Below are 21,511 nucleotides of genomic sequence, written 5' to 3' on the forward strand. Positions count from 1 at the left end.
CCAACAGAAGAATTTTTCACGCAACCCAGCCATTGCCTCTGAGGGAAGTGGATTTACTATAGCAATAGGAGGGGTCTTCTGTTATTGTAGTATCAATATAGAAGTGCTAGCATGGGACAGCTGCAGCTCTAAAGCTATTACATGTACACATGGCCTTATTTACTGCTCAACAACCAGGTTTTCCAAGTGCTCTAAAATCCACATGCTGTTCACATCTTGAAAACTGCTGTGCCTCCTAGGGATCTGGGTCAGGATTCTCAAGATATAAACTAAATTGAGCTGAAGTGTTTCACAGTAAGGAACATGAGCAGTCAGCAGCTTCAAGCCCCTTTGCCTCCAAACAACTTCGACAGACTGTTGGCCTTGCTTTAGGCTACAGTCATGTTCCCTGCTCACAAGTAGAAGGGTAGCAGACTTAGTAAGCAGAAGAGTTACTAGTCTGGGGATGAGAGGAAGGGATGCAAAGGGCAAGTATGCACACACCCTGCCCTTAGCAGATTAGAAAATGAACTATGTCAGGACTTGTCTTAAAAGCCATGGAAAGCAAACTATGCTGAGTGACCTGGGGTTACCAAAGCAGAGCAGCTCCTCCCACTGTTTCGTCTCTCCATGAGGCGTGGAGGCTCTGTGGGTGGGGTGGCCAGACATCAGAGATTAGTGCAGAGCAGCTGCACTGCACTGGCGCCTATTGGCCAAGCAGGCTGGGCCTCGCTGTGCGCAGGGTGTTTCACAACCTTGCTGAAGAAAGAGTTCCTGCCCTAAGACAGCTGCACGGGCTGGTCCCATGCTGATGTGCTACATCTCCCTCTCTCACACACACGCATGCGGTGATGCTGGACAGATCAATTATGGCATTCACTGAACAAGGACAGAAAGCCACTACCTTTGTTCCATGACTCTTTGCCTCTGTAGACTTCAAAGGACTTTGCAAAAGGTGGGTCAGGGTCATGACCCCTCAGCCTCTTCCTCATAGGATTCCCCCAGTGCAGAAGCAGCGCTGCCCCCAGAAGGATGCACTATGGCCAGTGTTCCAGGCACGCTGAGCATTGGGATGGTCACACAGGAAAGTTTCAAATTGCACCCAGCTGATTAGCAGAGGGCCCACGGACAGCAGCATGTGTTTCTACTGGTGGTGAACATCCACACATGCCTTGGTGCACATAAAATTCATTCCACCCATGGATGGAAAAAAAAAAAAAAAAAGAGTGAATGCTGGTTTTGGCCCAAAGCCTTTAGACAGACAACAGCCGATATCTCCTTTAATCAGCAGCCCTCTGCGGGATGACCTCTGGGAGGGAGCGGGGGGAGCCCCCAGTCAGTAGAAGGCAGCACCTGGAAGCGGGTTGGCTACCCACCAGGGTCCTGAGAAGCTAGAAGGATCCGATCCATTGGACACACCACATCCTGAGCACGTGCACAGGCTGCCAAGACACAATGGGCCTCTGCAAGAGGCTGAGGCATGTGGGAGCAGACAGGGTGCGACGAGAGAACTGGGCATACCCAGATGGAGCAGAAGCGTGGAGTGGGTGAAGGAAGCAGAGACGTGGGCAGCACAGGGAAACCTGGAGCGTGGGAGCTGGGGAACGGCATAGGTCTTGGCACTGGAAGGGGGAAGAGATCAGAGTGGGACATGGCACCCTGCAGAGATGGCAGGGGTGGGGAGGGTTCCCCAGAGGAGATGCCATCACCCTCCTGCTGTAGTAGTTTGGTCTCCTAGCAGGTGCAAAGACAAAGGTGTGTCCAGGGCCTTGCCCCTCTGTCCTCTCAGCAATTGGTGCACTGCTGCTCCAATGCATCTGCTGAACAAGACCCTGGAAGGAGACTGTCCCTCACACTCCCCACAGGCAAAGGCCAAAATAAGAAGCCCCCGACATAGGGAGCAAGCGAGGTCTAGCGAGGCAGACATGTGGCAAGAGCCGGGGACAGCCAATGGCACAGCTTGTCACAGTCTGGTTTCCTCCTGAGTCATATGTGGTGTCAGGCAGTGGGGAGAGAACTTCCTCATATGAAATCAGCACTCTTTGCCCAAGTGCATTGTGAGCGGCCATGGAGGTATGCCCAGAGGTCCATAGGAAACAGACCGGAGAGGATGCAGCACAGTGCCTGACATGCAACCAGTGTGCACAGTTCTCTCTCTCACACAGCCAGATGTTCCAGTTCTGTCACACACACTCCCACCTAAGCGCAACACAGCATCAGCCGCCGTCAGGAATAACTCAGTGATTTGAGAGCAACAGCCATGGGCTGAACCCACCTAAGGGGAAGACAAACTTGTGTTTGCAAACAAACCAACCAGGCTGTTCTCAAAGCAGCGCACAAAATTAGACAGACTGCAGCTGAAGAGTCACACAGCACCCAGGAGACGCCAGATTTCACCCTTCTGGACCAGCTGTGATCTAGTTAATAAGGCACAGGGACTCCTCGTTGTGGGAGTCAACCTAGCAGTTAGAGCTAACAGGACTGGGAAACAGGACTATGGCCCATTCCCAGTTCTCTCTGACTGGTATCATGCTGGGCCCTCTCTGCCCTCGTGCCCCCTTTTCAGATCAAGAACATGGATGTTCCATCCACCCCTTCAAAGCTATGTTTGCTGGGTACGAAATACTATTGGGAGTTGTGATTTTTTGGCTGCATCCATTTGGAAAATAGCTCCCCCCTCCTCCCCACCCTGTGTTGAGCTGGGGCTCAGTCTCTGTGAAGCAGACTGTGCCAGGTCCTCAAAGCCAAGGTCTTCTACCCCAAACAAACATTTGGTGTAAGGAAGCCACAGAGCTAGAAGCAAAGCACAGATGCTGGACTGGGCCCCTGCCAGGCCAGCCAGCCAGGTTTGTGATGCCATGGCCTAATGCAGGACAGGCAACTCAGGGAACCCTGTAAGGGCTGAGCCAGCTGCTGCAGGGGGTGCAGACACAGGGCCAGCTGAGCAGCTTTGCAGGCATTGAGGATGGGCCATTAAGTGACCTAAGATCACACATTTTGGTTCAGGCCAGGCAGTGCCAGCACACTAAGTGTGTAGGGAGTCCCCCAACAAAGTGATGCATTCAGTCCCCAGCAAGAGTCCAGTCACTGTAGTGTTGCTGCCCTTCTGGAGCCTCAGTGCATTGATGTGGCATGTGCCAATTACTCTAATGGCTCATCTAGAGTAGACCAGAGACCTAAGTTTAATGAGAGGCTGATTCCCACATCATTTACACTACAAAAAGCGGGAGGGCTGCCCCCCCTTCACAAAAGTCTCTCAGGATAAAACTTTAAGATCCACTCTGCAGCTCTTTATAGATCTGCACCCATGCTCCCACTGCCAAGTGATTCAGCGGCCAACCAGAACACAGGTTCCCACAATGCAGTGGGCTGAGTTTCATCCTCTGCTTGCCCAGATGTCTTCAGAGGCCCAGCACACCCTGTACAGAGGACCTTGCCCATCCACCCACTCCAACTCCCAGCCCATTGATCCGGGGCAGAATTCACAGCTGTCTGCACTGCAGCAGAGCAGACACAGACAACAGCCCCTTTCACTGCCTGGCCTTGCAGTTCAACAGCATTCCAAAAGGCATGAAAAAGGCCAGATGTGGAGGAGAAACTCCAGCATGACACCCCTCTCTCTCCCTATAGACCCTCAGCTCCCCATCTATGTAAAGGAGAGCAATGCTCCCTGTAAACTGTACACTTATGTAATCTCTCAGTAGAGATTCAATGCCACCCAGATGATTAGCAGAGTGACCACAGCTAGGTTTGTGTTTCTCAGTGCATGTACCAAATTTATTCAGTAAGTGGATGGAAAAGGATAGAGGGAACATTGATGGGATCACAGTACTTCCTCTCCGCAATCCTTCCGAACAGATGGCATTGCCCAGGGGACAGAGCACAGCCCTGGGAGTTGGAAGACCCAAATTCTACTCCAGCAATGGGCAACCAAAAATAGGGAGTGGGCTGCAGCAACCTGCAGCCCCGTGGACCTTCTATTTTGCTCGCCTTTTCCCCCTCATCCCGTGCACCACAGAAGCCCCATACTTTCTACTTGTTGTTCCCACTCCCCACATTTTAGGAGTGCTCTAACCGCTCTCCCTCCCTCCCAGAGCTGGAAGTGCAGCCCCAGTAAGATGCATGTTGCCCACCACTGTTCTATTCCCATGCACTGCCTCTGACACAGGGCAACTCACTTCCCATCTATGCCTCAGTTTCCCCTTCAACACTTTGTCTCAACTGTGGGGCAGGGACCATTTCTCAATGTGTCTTTATGTAGCACATCTGGCTTGCATAGCAGCCTCCTGGGGTAAGTCGCCAAGGGTGACATGACAGCAGCACCCAGTGGTGGCATTTCCTGCAGAAGGGTGGCTGGGGAAGGGTCCAGGAGTCGGTTTTGCCCCGGATGAATGACACCTGTAAGAGCCAGCCTTTAAGGCTAGAAGCTTTTGGGTACAGGTGGGGAAGGAATTCCAGAGCCTGGGAGAGATTAGTTGTTAAAACTGCAGTGTGATATTTTAATAAGCCACCTACGCAGGAAGTGTTGTTTCTGATTCAGGAGCGTCTTTGTGCTGTTCCTGGGGAGCTGAAAGAGGGCAAACCAAGGCAGTGGGCACATGGCTTGACCCCACAAAAAAGGGAACTTAGCTGCTACCGCAATACAAGCAACAAACAGACAATTCAATGCACCAACTCACCCAGTATCCTGCTACTAACACCAACCCGACCAGTAACCCTCCAACAAAGCTCCCAATTTTGCAGAAATGCTGAGGGCGACCCTGGTTGGTAGCTCAGGCAGCACCCAGGTGCATAGCTGTATCTGGAATTGTTGCAAGGAGAATATCTCCTACCCATTTTCCAACCTTTCCAAAGCTATTTTGCTGCTGCTGAAAGTTCCACAGGTCAGCAGTACTGTGCCTGGGTATCAGTCTCAGCTGGCCAAGCCTGCAGCCCATCTAGCCCTTTTAGAATCTGCACACGTTGTGATGCCATCCTTATCCCCAAGATGTTCCAGCTGCTGTGTGTTGCTGTGTTATTAGTACCACTGAACAGAGCTGAGAACAAAGTTACAGATGAATTCCCTGAAGGTTTGAATGCAACCATCTAGAGCAGCAATCCTCAATTTGGGAGTTGCAACCCTTTAATAGCGTCACCAGAGCTGATGTTAGACTGGCTAGGACCTGGGGCTGAAGCCCGAGACCCACCACGCGGGGCTCAGGCTCTGGCTTCACATTACAGGCCCTGATCTAAAGAATAGCTGTTTCTCAGGAAGTGTGTGTTAGCAAGACAATCCAGGAGCAAGCTTTTTAAGGTCTGATTTATGAACTCACTCCCATAACCCAAAAATAGATCTGAAGAAATGGGTCTCTCCCATGAAAGCTCATCACCTAATAAGTTATTCTGTTAGTCTTTAAAGTGCTACATGACTGCCATTGTGTTTTCCCATAACTCAGGCAAAGGAAGCTGACAAAGCTCTCACATGTCTCAAACAGTCCCTAGGCATCAGATTAGGGTCATTAAAGTTTAACTGTGGACCACCAGCCAACCACTCATGATGATAAAATGCCTTTGTTTATCTCTAAATACTAAATTATTCATATTAGACTGCCGGAGTTATAACATAAGGAGGCATATATAACCAGTAAGAAGGGAAATAAAGTCAAAATAATTAAATAGATTGAGTGCTTTAATTTTATCTTGTTAATTTACCAAACTTTGTTTTAAATAAAATAAAATATTAATGTAGTGTCAAAAAAAGAGAGTTTCAATGTTGTCTTTATAACAGGGTAGGGAACCTCTGATCTCAAAAAAAAAAAAAAAAAAAAAAAATCAAGTGAGGTGCAAACCACCCCGCAAACAAAGAACACCAGCCCTCACTGATGTGACCCCCAGTGGAGATAGGGCACTCCCCACTGGTGCGCCAACCCCATGGCAGGGGTGAGGGGAACAGGCAGGGAAGACCAGGCATCAGGGCTTCCCACTGGCCAGATTAACTCTTTTGTGGTCTGAGGGTTAGTAGATTTTGTGCACACCCCCCCTCCAGGCTCTGGGGTGAGGCCAACAATGAGGGGCTCGGTGCATGTGAGGAGGCTGCCAGAAAAATGGGATCGGGATTGGGGTGAGGGTCCAGGTGAGAGACAGTATGTCTGGAAGAGTGGGAGGGCGCAGGAGCAGGCTAGAGACAGGGTGTCTGGCTAGGGGAAAGAGCACTCCAGGAGCAGGACGTGGGGTGCAGGAGCAGACAGGAGTTGCAGAACTGGTCAGGAGGGGGAGGTTCTTGGAGCTGAGTGGGGCTGAAAGAGGGGCTGCAGGCTGCCCACAGGGATGTGGGGAGGCAAGTCCTGAACCTCATGGCCCACCTGCAAGGCGGTCACAGACCACTAGTGGACTTGGCACCCACCCCACACAGCACTTCAGAACAGGAATGGAGGGCTGTTCTTACTACCTAGCCCTTATCCAGTGCTTTGCATGAAAAGATTTCAAATCACTTTACAAAAGGAAATTCAGTATCATTACCCTCTGGTACAAGTGGAGAAATGAGGCACACAGCAGGATGTGACTTACCCAAAAATCACCCACCTACACCAGCACAAGATAAATGCTGCAGTCACTTGAAGCAAGAGAGCAGCTTCAGAAGGGGAAACAAGGGGACCCTCCTGCAATCCAGATTTAGACAAACAAGAAATATATTGACCAAACTATGACGTCAACCAGGTTTGGCAGTCATGTAACCTAAGGACACTGCTGCCAATCAGGATCTGCTGCATGCTGTCATGCAGCTCCACGCTTAGCCCTTAAATCAGCACCCACTAGCAGCCAGGGATGGGCATTGGGGAACTCTTATCCACCAGATGATTCAGCAAACAAACAAATATGCTCAAGCCCACCTGACCCAGTCTGTCACCACAGCATTGTGAAATTATTGTGCTGTTGCATGTTGGCCAAAGGTCTGGCTCAAGGACTTTGCCCTCCTGTTGGAGGGTCAGTGAGAGATGATTAACCTAGCTCCTTGACCTGGAATAGAAAGACTCCCTGAGTGCTGCAGAAAAAAAACATTAAAAGGACCTGGTTTAGTGGAAGCTGCTCGTGTCCAAGGGCCAGATTCTGATCTCAGGTGCACAGGCGGAAATCCTGGATAATGTTCCACGCTCCTAGCAGTGCATCAGATCCAATGTTCCTGCAGCGCACAGCTCTCTTACACACACCACAGACAAAGGAAGTGGGCAGGCACCTGCTTTGAGGGCACTAGTTCTTGCCAAATATCTGCCCAATCTGCCTCTTCTGCAGCTGAGTTATTCTCCCCACGCATCAGCACACACCAGCACCAGGGTCTCCAACTTTGAACTTTTCTAGCCTCCTAACAGAGATGGAAAATCCCCAGGATCCAGCAATAGGGCCAAGGAAGGAGCACACGTTTGCAGAGTCTGTTGAAGTAAATGGCAGCTTCCTCCACTTAACCAGTCTGCTCAGGATAGGGATACATGGCCCCAGACTTTAAATGAAGGCAGTGGCCTTACTGGAGGGCTTGTCTACACTACAAAGTTAGGTCAACATAAAGCAGCTTAGGTTGACCTAACTGCTTCTACGCTACACCACCACTCCTGCAAATGTAAGTTGCCCACCACACCAAATAACTCTGCCTCGTCTCATTGGTTAGGTCTATGTAGTTATGGCAACAGCGTCTGCAAAGAAATTTACTTTAACTGGCTGTCTGCCACACCGAGGTGGGCAGAGAAGGCTCCAGCTGTGAGTCCTGGTTGGGGCTGACAGGACTCCAGCTGTCAGCACCCAGACAGTTAAGTCAATGGAAGCACTGAGGACATGCACCACTGACCAGAGTGGGTGTAGTGTGGACAAGAACCACTGGAGTAATTACTGTGATGGCTTGTAAGTCGGCCTAACTTTTGGTTGACTTAATTTTGTAGTGTAGTCAAGACCTTAGTCACGAAGGCCATTTGCATGTGTATTGTCAGTGCAAAACCCCCAACATAAGAGTTCTTCAATGGGCCAAGCAGGCTTGCACCATCTCATCTCATTTTCCATCTGGGAACAGATTAAATTGCTCCAGCACAATATTCGCAAGGGTATAACTGCACTAATGCCATTGTGAATTTCCTTAATATAAACCAATACTTTTTCTCCCATTAGCATTGAAGTCTCAGCACCACAGCTGTGGCAGCGAGAGTCAGAACAGAATCTGGTTCTTTTATCAGAATCAACTAATCCCAGTGCTTGGGAGATGGAAATCCTAGCCCCACCTTCAATAACCCAGAGCACAAGGAAGGTAGAATACCACTCCTCACCCATACTTTCCACTCAAGTTTAACAAATTCAGCACCGCCAACATTCAGGATTTTCTCTCTCAAAATATTGTGGGATTTGCTTTTATTCCCCTTAAAGCCCCATCTTCTGGAGTCTTGTGACCACACAATTTCAGCTCAAATTTAAAAAGAGAAAACGTTTACAGCCAAAATGGTGATCGAGAAAAGCTGGGAAAATTGACCCTGTAGGGGGCAACACAGAAAGTAAATAAAAAGAACTCATTATTAAGATTTCATGCCTTTTTTTTTTTTTTTTAAAAGCACTGAGGGGTTGGTAGATGCTCTGGAAGATAGCTAGATTCTAGACTATTTACAGTCTAAGCTCTCACCATGTGCCTGTCTCATTAGGCCCTGAGCCAAAAATCAACAAGATTACAGAGGCTCTCTCACTACAGCTGAGAAAACCACATTAATACAAGGCTCCATGGTACCATTTTTAATAGAACAACGCTGTATGTTCAGAAGGATCTCATACATGTGATATAAAAGGACAAAAATGATGGTCCTCAAATCAGTGCCTATTAGGCCAGGTCAGCACTAGAAAGGATTTGCCAATGTAACTATAACCAGCTACTGCACATGCATCTTATACTGCCAAGGTGGGATTTTGCCAGTATGGCTTATATGAATCAAAAACCAGACAGACCACTAAAACCACTTTCATGTTGGAATAACTGCACCCGTACTATGGTTTTGCTGGTATAAAAGACAGGTTAAATAATCAACCCCCATGCTACTTACCAACGAAAGTTTCTAGTCTATACATGGCCTTCAAGCGGTGATATAACATTTGGGGGAAAATTGCTATAAAACTATTTCTACTTTTCAGATTTATTAGAAGACCTCTCAGCCCCAGTCATGGGTAGGGACACCATGATACAAGGCACTACCCTAAAGCAATTCCAATCTATCCATTAGCCATGTGTGTGCATGGAGTGGATTCCACACATCTCTCCTGCTGTGACAATACCTTGAATTGCAGGATAACCCCTACAGACACAAGATAGTGCTGCAGGTTGCACGTCCTTGTTCGGCAGGCTTGGGACCTAACTGGTCTCTGAGGAGGGAATTTTGCCAGAGGAGGGGAAGTCAGCTGCCCATTCCTCTTCCTCCACCCTTCTGCCCTGGGGCTCCCTTGGCTCCTGCTGGGCTGACAATGGCCCGGCCACCCCTGGCTGCAACCTGCAAAGGCTGGTTCCAGCCCCATGCTACACATGGCCCTGACCCTGGCCACGGATGCAGCCCTGGCCATGTCCACCCAGACAGGGCTTGCTGGCATGACCCCAGAGCGGCAGGTGCAGTCTGGGCCCTACAGAGGCCAGTTCCACCTCTGGATTGGGTGCTAGACATTGCCCTGGCCCTGCAGGCACCGGCCCCCGGCTCCAGCCCCAGCCCAGAGGCTGGCTGTGGACCAGTTAGGCTGCCACCACAGCTTCCACCTCGCAGGTACCTGGTGCAGCTCCAGATGGGCTGTCAGTGAGGTCTGTCCCCACATGTGCCTGGTGCAGCCCCAGCCAGTCTGCTGGCGTGGTTCCGGCCCAGTGGGTGCCTGGTGCAGCCCCAGCCAGGCTGCCTGCACCGTGTCTGCTTTGGCTGGCTGTTGCCTCCGACCACGGATGCAAGCCCTGCTGGGCTCCCCTGCCTGAGGCAACCGGGCTCCCCTTACTAATCTCCCGACATGGGTGTCTCCTCCAGTAACGTCCGTAGTCCTGACCAACAACAGATATTGCCAGATGAGAGGATTCTGGTTTTGGGAGGTTTAGCCTGTACTTTATTGCATATATTATGGTGACAAAGGCCTCAGGTCAGTCTGGAATACCCTTCAGCTGCTGCACACATGCAGAGCAAGAGACAGACAGGAGAAAGCAACTCCATTTTAGAGGGGGACCCCAGCCCAGAAATATCATGCAATTTGCCCAAGCAAAGTCATACGGGGAGTCAGTGGCAGGGATCTCACAAGACACAGACCGATACCGTCACGCCTGGAACTTGTGGTGGCTGACGGGATTGGCGACCAATGCTCTAGCATCCCCTCAAAGGGTGCAGCTGACCTCTTCACAGGCATCTCTTGCCTGGATGGGACTGATTCCCCAGCATGAATGCTACTGCTGCAAATTCCCTAGCAGGGACACTGTTTATATCAGGTTAATGGCACTAATGCAAACTGTGCTGCACTGCTGTAACCCACCAGAGATTTGCATTGGTGCAGCTACCCCAGGGTCCTATATCAGCAGTGTAAAGCAGAGTATTTGTCCCTGCATGCACTTGCCCTAGAGAGATAACAACAACAGAGAACCATCATAACACTCAGTGCTTATGCATGCAGGCATCACCAAGCCAGTGATAAACCATCCATGAAGCTTCAGTCCCTCTCCACTGAGATATGTATTATCTCCAGTTTTACAGCTGGGGAAACCAAGGTATAGAAAATGGAAGAGTCTTGCTCAAAGATGAAGAGGGAACTCAGGACATCCCAGCCGCTAAGCCTGCATTCTGGCTGCTACAACAGGCTGCCTTTTGTCAAGCTGACTAGTTATTCCTTTTACTGCAGTCATAAAATTATAGAAGTATTGTCCTGGAAGAAACCTCTAAAGGTCATCAAGTTCAGTCTCCTTGGCAGAAGCAGGGCCAAGAAGAACATCTAGATTCTCTCTGACAGGCATTTCTCTAACAGATCTTAAAAAGATTTGCAGCCATGGGCATCCCAACACCTCCCTTGTAAGCCTATTCCAGCACTTAACTAACCTTATAGGTGGAAAGATTTTCCTACTACCTAACATAAATCTTCCTTGCTGCAGACTAAGCCCATTGCTTTGTGCCCAACCCACAGCAGACGCAAACAATCATCAAGCACTGCCCTTACCACATCTGAAGACTTATCAAGTCTCTCCTCTGTCATCTTTTCTCGAGAGTAAACATGCCCAATTTTTACCATTCCTAAACCTTTTATCATTTTTGTTACTGTCCTGGGTCCTCTCCACTTTTTACAGACTTCTTGAAGTCTGGCATCCAAAAGCAGACATAGTACTTCCTATTGAAAGTGCTGAGTGGGAAAAACAATGAGAAGTTCTGTGGCACCTTATAGACTAACAGATATTGTAGAGCTTTCATGGGAAAAGACCCGCCTCATCAGATGCAATGAGGAAAGTGGAAAAGTTACTTCCTGTGTCTTACACACAACACTTCTGTTAACACACCCAGAATGACATTAGCCTTTTTTCACAACTGCATCACAACCCTGGCTCCTGTTCAGTTCATGATTCACTACAAGTAAGGCTGTGTTTGTCATGGAGGTCTTTAGTCATGGATGCCGTAAAATTTGATGACTTCTGCTGGCCCAGGGCCACCTGAACAATTCAAGCAGCTCCCGAGCCAGCCACATGCTGCTGCTGGGGAAATCTAGGACCACTGTGCTCCTCCCTGCAGCAACAGTATTTGGATGAGGTAGTTGTACTCAGGGCTGGGGGCTGACGCACAGGAGAGGGTGATGGCTCTGAGCAGTGCTTACTTCAGGGGCTGATGCTTCCAGGGAGTCATGTCCCTTTCCCACCTCTTAGTACTGTGAGCTACCTCTGCCCACACAGCTCCAACTGGCAACAGTTCCTGGCCAATGGGAGCTGCAAAGCCAGCACCGGGATGGAGACAGCACCTAAAGCTGCGTGGCCTTGCCTTTGCCTAAGATTTACTGGGGGTACATGTCACCTGTGGGGGAATGGTGCCTGCCAGCCCTGCCAACCCCCCACCTCCCCTCTCAGGTACCAGCAGGGGCTCCCAGCTGTGCACTGCCACCTGCCTCCCAAACCCCAAGGCACCCCTGGCTGCCCCTCTCCACTCAAGATTTAGTCAGGGATATAAAGTACCAGTCATGGACAGGTAACAGGCTGTGAATTTTGTTTACTGACAGCAACCTGCCCATGATTTTTAACAAAAATACTCATGAGTAAAACACAGCCTTAACTATAATCCCCAGATCTTTGTCAGCAGTACTTCTGGCAAGCCAATCAGTCCCCACTCTGTAGCTGCCATCTGATCCTTCCTTCTTCAGTGAGACATTTTGCTCTTCTCTTTGCTGAATTTCATCTTGTTGATTTCAGACCAATCTGTCAAGGTGGTTTTGTGTATTAATCCTCTCCTCCAAAGTGCCAACAACTCACACCAGATGGGTGTCATCTGCAAATTTTATGAGCATACCCTCTACTTCATTAATGAAGCCATAACTGAAAATACTGAATAATAATACCAAGTCCAGAACTGACCCGAGACACGCACTAGATATGCCCTCACCCTCCCAATCTGACAGCAACCCTAGATAACTACCCTGAGAGTGACTTCTCAGTCAGTTGTGCACTTACCTTATAGTAATTTCACCTAGCACACGTTTCCCTAGTTTACTATTGGGAGTGTCACATAGACCTGTGTTAAAGGCCTCACAAAAAATTAAGGTAAATCAAATCACATCTACTGCTACTCAATCTGCTAGGCCAGTAAACCTAATTTGTCCTTGATGATTCCACATTGTTTATTGACCATCACCCCATTATCCTCCAGGAACTAACAAAGTAACAGTTTAAAAGCAGCAACAGGCAACCTAGGCAAGTGAGTGGGTCACGTGAGTGGCCCTCCATCTCAGCGGACTCCAAGGTTGTTGTAACCAAGACAGTCTCACAGAACAGGGTAGTTTAGCTAACTGTGCTGGCATGCCTAGAATTTACAGGGTGTGCCAACTGAACCATAGCAGCACTTTGATTGGACGCAGAAGGAGCACAAGGCTCTCACAGTCTTGTGTGCAATCAGCACACACCTCACGTCACATGCCCTTACTTTACATGCATGTCATTTTAGTACAAAAGGACAGAATCCAGCACAATCTGGTAATCCTGTGCATGGGCAACAGTAAACAAAGTGTCTCCTGGGCCACACACAGAACCCCAAAGGGCTGCACATAGCTCACAGGCTGTACACCACTGCTTAAGGGAATTTGTTCCAGTATCTTTCTGGGTATCTAAATTAGGCTGATTGCTCTACAATTCTCCAGGTCTTCTTTGCTCCCCTTTTTAAAGATAGATATTACATTTTCCCTTCTCTAGTTCTCTCACACCTTACTTTTTTTCCCATGAGTTTTGGAAGATAATTCCTAATTGCTCCAAGATTGCTTCATCTAGTACATTAGGTACTCTAGGTTGAACGTCAACAGGCCCTGCTGACTTGAATATAACCTACCTAACTATTCTTTAACCCGTTCTTTCCTTATTTTGGCTTCCATTCTCTCCCCCTTGTTAATATTAACTGTGTTAAATATCAGGTTACAATCTACCTTTTAGTGAAGCCTGAAGAAACACAGATATAGAATCTCTCAGCTTTTGATATCAGGGGTTATCACCTCTCCTTCCCAGTTGAGAACCTATGCTTTTATCCTCCTTTTTTGCTCCTAATGTAAAGGACCGCTTCTTAATGACTTCCATGCCCCTAGCTACACAGAGCTTATTTTGAGAGCCTGAGCCTGATTTTGTCCTTACATGCTCATGCTGTTCTTTTGTACTCCTCTGAGCAACTCCTCCATATTTCCACGTGTAGAATTCCCATTTGTACCACTAACCCCATACACTGCCCAAAAGTCTACGATGCCAGTATAGGTGCAGGCACATACAAATCACTGGCAGAGCTGAAGGATGGGAGAATTCAGAGCTGGAATACTAAAGGCTGCATGTTGAGACTGACACAGTAGTGATGCATGAATGTGGAGCTGGAAGTGGCTAATAAGGGTTGCTGTCAGATGAGGTTTAGCAGAGTAGGAACTCCTGTTCACTCTATGGCTGGTGACTTTAGCACATCCTCACTTGCATAGGTGGTAAATTCTTTTACCAAGCAGTGCTGGATTTATAGCTGTGCTGGCCACCCTCCGCCTGCTGCAGAGGAACCAGGATGAAAAAGAGGAAGAAAAACAAGCCCACAAAGCAGGATTAGGGGCTAAAACAAACAAGCCACACTCTAAAGTTCCACTCAATAGAGGGCATGGGATGATTGAAACCAGAGCTGGGTATCAGGAAACCAGACCAGGGTCCTGGTTCTCCTCAGCTCAGGGCTGAGACTTCCAGACTCAGGGACCTAATGGGAAGCACCTAAATCAGCAGCCTAATTGACAGCGATCACTGGGACTGCAGGGATACAGCCCCTCTAGAAATTACCCTCCCTTGTAAAGAGCCAGTGCAAAGACCCCGCCCTGCTCACCTCCAAAATCTCTTGAGTTCATGCACAAGAGGGTACTTTACAGACATCTAACAGTTTCCACTGAACAAATCAGAATGCAGCTGGGGAGAGTTAATCCTGCAGCACTCAGCATGAGCGAGGGGAATAACATCCCAGTTCAGGTACAAGATGCAGAGCAGGCTCAATGCACTCATACAGATTTAATAAGGACCATCACACAGGGAGGTAGCATGATCTAGTGAAGATGACACCAGGTGGGAGTCTGGAGATACTAGTTCTATTCTCAGCTCTGACCTGAGGCAAATATCTTCATTTCCCCTCCCATTTCATGCCCATGCAGATAGCTGGCTGTGTAGAGCAGTGACCATCCCCCACGGGTTTGTCTACACTTCAATAAAAAAATCTCTCAGACTCTCAGAACCAAGAACAACAGGAGCTCAAGCTTTAGGGATAAAATATTACAGTGAAGATGTTCAGACTTGGGTAGAAAATCCATGGTAGGGGGGTGGGTTTCAGATCCCAAGCTCCAGCCCAAACAACTTCAAGTCTTTTATTGTAGCGTTGATGTACCCATACGTGAATGCACACATCTAACATGATGGAACCCACAGGTCGGTAGCTGCCTCTAAACTCTAATGGAATGGAATGTATTTGTAACGTGCTTGTGAGCTCTCCAGATGAAAAGCACTAGATAAGAGCTTAGAGTGGGAGGGAATCCGTACACTGCTGTAGCTCTTACTTACCAATTTTCATCATCTGGAAATCTTAAAGTGTTTTACACAGGTGGTCAGGCTCATTATTCCCATTCTCCAGATGGGGAAACTGAGGCACAATCTGGGGAAACAACTTGACCAAGGTCACCCAGCAGCCCCACAGCAAAGCTGTGAACAGGGTGTCCTGAGACTATCTGCCAAGCCACAGAGAGAGAATATGCAACAAGGGAGGAGCAGTGCTGTACCATGAGAGGATCTTGACCTCCCAGTTTACAGGTATGAATGGCAACCAAAACCAGGCTTCTGCTGGCTTGACCCTTCACCGCTGGGAAACTTGTGCCTCTGGCACCTTCACTGCAACAGGCACTGGTACAATCAATATTTTGACTTCAATGAAACAAGACATGCGTGCCCTGAGTCCCTTAACTGCTGTGCTGGCTCAGGGAGGTGTACCCTGATCTACGCCAGAGCTAATATTAGTCTGTCTACTTAAAGATTCAATAGATCGCAGGGGAGGAAATGGCACTTCTTCCAAGGCATTTGGTCTCTATTTGCCTGACTCCTCACCCGCCTTCAGCCTTGCAGCTTTGCAAAGCAAGACAAACTTGTAAGGAGAGAGGAAGGGCAAAGGAGAACAAGAAATCCATGCTGCTGCTAAAACCAATGGGAACAAGGGCAGTAGTTAGCATGGGTCAAGTGCTGCCATGAGTCTGCTGAGACCATCTGGGTGCCATGAAGAAAAAAATTCCTAACTATCAACATAGATATGCACCAGAACAGATTACCAACAGAGATGTGAGGATTCGAGACTTCTAATATCAGTACAGACACCTGTCAGGGTCACTATAGGCTTATTTGGTCCTGCCTCAGTGTAGATTGGATCAGATGACTTCTACATGTCCCAACAGCCATGCATTTTGATGACTGTCAAAGGCACAAAAGTGTCCCATGATGCTAAATCCCTCTACCTCCAACACCTTGTATTAGAAGAACCAAAAGAGCTTAACTACTGATTTGGCCTCAAAGCCCTTGTGTTAAAGGAAAAGCCTGATACGCTTATTTTACAGATGGGGAAACTGAGGCACAGACCAGGGAAGCAACTTGCTCAAGATTGCCCAGTAATCACAGAATCACAGGGCTGGAAGGGACCTCAGGAGGTCATCTAGTCCAGCCCCCTGCTTCAAGCAGGATCAACCCCTACTAAGTCATCCCAGCCAGGACCTTGTCCAGCCGGGACTTAAAAACCTCAAGGGTTGGAGAATCCACCACCTCTCTAGGCAACACATTTCAATGCGTCACCACCTGCCTGGTGAAGAAGTTTTTCCTAATATCTAACCTACACCTTTCCCTCTTCAACTTCTGAGCATTACTCCTTGTTCTGCCATCTGACACCACTGAGAACAGTTTCGCACCCTCCTTTTTAGAGCTCCCCTTCAGGAAGTTGAAGGTTGCTATTAAATCACCTCTAAGTCTTCTCTTCTGTAAACTAAACAAGCCCAAATCCCTCAGCCTATCCTCATAGGTCTTGTGCTCCCAACCCTTAACCATTTTTGTTGCCCTTCGCTGAACCTGCTCCAGCAAATCCACATCCTTTTTATACTGGGGGGCCCAAAACTGGACACAATATTCCAGATGTGGCCTCACCAGTGCTGAATAAAGAGGAATAACTACTTCTCTAGATCTGCTTGAAATGCTCCTCCTAAGGCACCTGAGTATGCGTTAGCCTTCTTGGCTGCAAGGGCACACTGTTTACTCATATCCAGCCTTTCATCCACCATAACCCCTAGGTCCCTTTCCATCATAATAATTTTAAGCTTTAAAGGTCTGATTTAAGAAATCCCCAGCTGAGAGGTCATCCCTAGGTCTTCTGACTGAAAATAAGGGGCCAGTTAAGTAAGTCAGTGGCCAAGCAAGAATTAGAATCCAGAGGGTTTTGGCATCATGTTCCCTGTAAGCTGAGCGCTGGGGCAGCCACCCAGGAGAGATTCCAGCACTACCACCTAAATAGAGCACCCACAGCTGGCACCATGGGTTTCTATTGGTGATGCACGTCTATGCATGACTCAGGATACATACTTTATTCTGCTCGTAACTGGAAAAAAATATCAGGAATCTTGCTTGGCACTCTGCCCCTGTTGAGCCCAACAAACCATGGTCTGGTTTAGTAGTGGAAGCACTGGGTGAGCATTATTTGAACTTTACAGATGGGTTACACTGAAAGCTCACTGAGGCAGGGGCTGTCTTACATCAAGAAGGAAAAGTGACCTGTCTGAGATCACACGTCCAACTCAAGAGACAGAAACAGAACCCAGGAGTCTTATCAATTGGCTCCAATCCCTACATCTCATTCCCTTCAACTACACTCCTTGCAGCACTTTACAGAGGTCAGTATCACTGTCCCCATTTAACACATGGGGAGAAAGAGATGAGAAGTGACTTGTCCAAAGTCACTCAGCTGGCCAGTGGCAGAGCTGGGAATAAAATTTGGGGCTCCAAGTCCCTATATTCCAAGCCTCTCATCATATCATCATCAAGGGAGATTTTTTCAGAAGCACCAAGGGATATTTTTTACCTGCAGAAGGTCCATTCGAAGTCAATACACCTCAGGTCCCTAACTCCTTTGGATCACCTCCTCCCTTTCGGCTTTTTTAACACTAATCCATACAGCTAATCAGAAGTGTTTTAGTTTTTAAAAGAACACTTTGTGAGACTCCCCAGATAGCTACCAGAATTTTTGCAAAGACTTCAAAAATAGCTACTTAAAAATGTTCAGTTAAAGAGCCCCTCAGGAAGAATTTATCTTTCAATTACTCCTCTGCCAAACCCTTTAGCTCAGGGGAATACAGGGGTTAATGAGTGTTGCATTTTCTACTTTAGGGGTGATATGACAAAAGCAGCAACATTAAGTCAATTAAAATGCTTTTCAGCTCATTTTTTCACTTATATATTCATAGATTCTAGACTGAGATCATCTAAGTGTGACCTCCGGCATAGCACAGACGGAGAACAGCTCTGAATTAATTCATGTTTGAATCAGAATATATCTTTCAGAAACACATCCAGCCTTGGGGAAAAAAACATCCAACCCATTGTATGGCTCTGGTCCATTCCAATTGTCCCAGTGCTACACCTGGCTGATGACATTTTCAGAAGTTGGGCAGCAAATGGTTCAGGCACTAGATGGGAATTCAAAAGACCCAGGTCCCATTCACAGCTCTGTTCCATGCACTCTCTCTGATTTTCACAAGTCACTTCTCTGCCTCAGTTTCTCCACTAAAGGGAAGAAGATACTTATTTCTCCTACCTTTATCTAATAATGAATTCACGCCACACACTTTGTTGCATCAGCATGCCTGCTGGGTTCAGGTTTGTTTAATCTGGAGAAAACTGAGGGGGATAACAGCTGAAATACATAAAAAGTTGTTACAAAGAAAAAAGAATAAAAATTGTTCTGCTTAACCTCTGAGGCTAGGATACAAAGCAACAAACTTAAATAGCATGGAGGTTTAGGTTGGACATTAGAAAGAACTTCCCAACTCCCAGTGTAGTTCAATCACTGGAATAGATTACCTAGAGAGGCTGCAGAAGCTCAGTGTTTGGAAATTTTTAAGAACAGGTTAGTCAAACACCTGCCAGGCATAGTCTAAATTAAGGATGTAAAAGGTTAACCAGTTACCATTAGGCTTACTGGAATGCTTACCAGGCAACTGGTTGCATGGCTAACCACAGCAGGCTGGAGCAACCCCGGCTGAGTCCAGCCAGCCACCTGGGAGCAGCAGACCAGGCTGCACCTGTGTCTGTTCAGTGGGACACCGGCTGCATGGGGGCAGCAAATGGGGGCCCCTGGCCTTCCTGACTTGGCCTGGGTGGGTCCCCACCCCAGCTGTACTAGAACAACCTGGCAGGGCAGGTGGTGTCCTGGCTGCTCCCACTTGGCCCAGACAGGCATGCAAGAATGCTGGCTGCCCTTCGGTGGTTAACCAATTACATGACAATTTCAGTCATTTAACTGATTAACTATTTAAATGGTTATTTACATCCCTAGTCTAAATAATACTCAGTCCTGCCTCGAAGGCAGGAGACTAGACTAGCAAAACCCCTTGAGATCCCTTCAAGTCCTATGCTTCTACATTTACTAACAATCACAATGGGGCCCTGGGCTCAGTCAGCACTTCTAGGCACGATTACGATGCAAATAATAAAACAAGAAAATTATGCCTGATTCACATCAGCACATGGTCATAAGCAAAAGATCACGGAACTCTGACTAAAACAACAAGACACATCTGACGAAGCGGGTCTTTGCCCACAAAAACCTATGCTCCAAAATATCTGTTAGTCTAAAAGGTGCCACAGGACGTCTTGTTGTATTTGAAGACACAGACTAAATCAGCTACCCCTCTGATACAGAACTCCAACTGGCTACCTAAACTAATCTATTGAAAAACCTTCCATCCTATGCTAAACCAAGAATAAACTGACAGAAGCTCACTACCAAAATAGCATCCTCTGTCACTTAAGAAATTGCTCCAAACTTATCAGATTCTTGGTGTGTGACAGAAGCATAACAGAGATGCTGACCAAAACTTGCCGCATGGGACACTGCACAGACTACCTGAGGACCATAAAAGGGCCCCAACCTAGAAAGACAAAGACTCATTATCACCCCATTTTAGTGTAAATCCCTGAGCCTATGACACTTATGCTGGTTTAACTTTACCTCCAGGAGTCACCACTAGGCAAGTGCACAAGAAATGTTTGCAGTATTTAAAAAAAAACACAAATGAAAAACTAGACAGTCAATGGGTGGAATGGAAAAAGGGAGGCCAGAAAGGGGAACCACAGGGCTCAAAAAGATCAGCTGCAAAGCTGAGAAGAGAATCAAGGTCTCCCAACCCACAGGCTGGTGTCCCACCCCACTAGGCTATCAAGCTACCCTGAAGAAGAACTGTGCAGATCACTGGCTCAGGAGCCAGTGAGAGACAAGCCATTAAGAGGAGAGATTTCTGGCAGACAAGGAATGTAAGCAACCAACTTGGCAGAGTGCCGGATTCAGACATCTAAACAGAGGCTGACACGCACCTGCAGGCTATGAAGAAGTTTTTCAGCTGCACTTAGAATTTGCTCAAGTAGTTAGGATTTAGTTTAACTGATACCACAAGTTTTCAAATTTTAAAAAAAAAAAAAAAAAAAAAAAAGAATGAATGAGACTATGTGCTTGTGATTCCCAAACCCAGGGAAATCTACAGTGTTGGCAAAGGTGCTCCTCAGAGCTGAAGGGAAATCATCAATTTAAGATTAATCTTCAAATCTAGACTTAGTGGGAGTTTATTTTAAAGTAACATTATTATTTATGTCAAAGGGGTAGCCAAGACAGTCTTTAAAAACAACAAGAAATCCTGTGCCACCTTATAGACTAACCGATATTTAGGAGCATACGCTTTTGTGGGCAAAGACCCATCCGATGAAGCGGGTTTTTGCCCACAAAAGCTTATGCTCCTAAATATCTGTTAGTCTATAAGGTGCCACAGGACTTGTTGTTGTTATTTATAAGGCAACAGAAGCATCTCATGTGCTCCATGGTATTAAGATACCTACACCTGTGCATACAGTGGAAAGCATTCCAATTTAATTAGATAACCTTACTGATAAGAGATAATGGTAAGATTACAAAGACAGCAGTGATTAAGCAGTGGGAGTTTGGGCTCATTACCCTCACATTTTCCATTCCTTGTTTACTTGCTTTTGTTTATACACATACATAAACATACGCAGTTTGATTATTTGGAGAAAGTTTCCAGAATGTTAGAAGAAAGAAGTGTGATCTATTTGCAGACATGTTACTGATTGTCACAGTTTAAATAATGAGTCAAAGTCCCAGGTGCTGGAGTTAGGAGGTCACATGAGAATCTGAAGTTCTTGCCCTTGTGGTTCCAAAGAAAATGTTGAAAACATGACTCCTAAAGGTAAAACAAAAACAAAATGCACCACACTCGCCACAACAGGCAAGTAAACAGAACACAATAGTGCAGCCTAATGGAGGGGTCTCTGGACTGGGACTCAGGAGACCTTGTTCTTTTCTTAGCACTGCCACGCAGCCCTGTGTACCTCAGTCTCCTTGTTTATATAAGGACACCTTTGTAAAGCACTTTGAAATTAATTGTTGAGATATTTGTCCTGATTTCATTTTATGTTTCTAAATGCATTTACAGGACTACTCAGAACAGTAAAAAATTATGTTTGTGTGTAAATATCTGCAGGATGAGAGCCCTGAAAAAAAAGTCACGTGGATTTCTGGGTACCTTCAGG

The 21,511-nt window shown here is 47.3% G+C and overlaps 1 protein-coding gene across 2 annotated transcripts in view; it reads right to left on the reverse strand.

The window, feature by feature from the left end:
* The window catches only part of CERS2 (ceramide synthase 2), a 49,430-nt gene that overhangs the window by 24,376 nt on the left and 3,543 nt on the right, over positions 1-21,511 (reverse strand). Inside the window, exon 1 of one of the 2 annotated variants that reach the window (XM_074981365.1) lies at positions 18,507-18,605. The exons of the other annotated variant lie outside the window; for it this stretch is intronic. The gene's annotated coding sequence lies outside the window, so the exon portion shown is untranslated. Of the gene's footprint in view, positions 1-18,506; positions 18,606-21,511 lie in introns of those variants that run through there. 2 annotated transcript variants of the gene reach the window in all.

This window comes from Carettochelys insculpta, chromosome 30 (assembly GCF_033958435.1).
Source record: "Carettochelys insculpta isolate YL-2023 chromosome 30, ASM3395843v1, whole genome shotgun sequence".
Classification (NCBI taxonomy): domain Eukaryota; kingdom Metazoa; phylum Chordata; order Testudines; family Carettochelyidae; genus Carettochelys; species Carettochelys insculpta.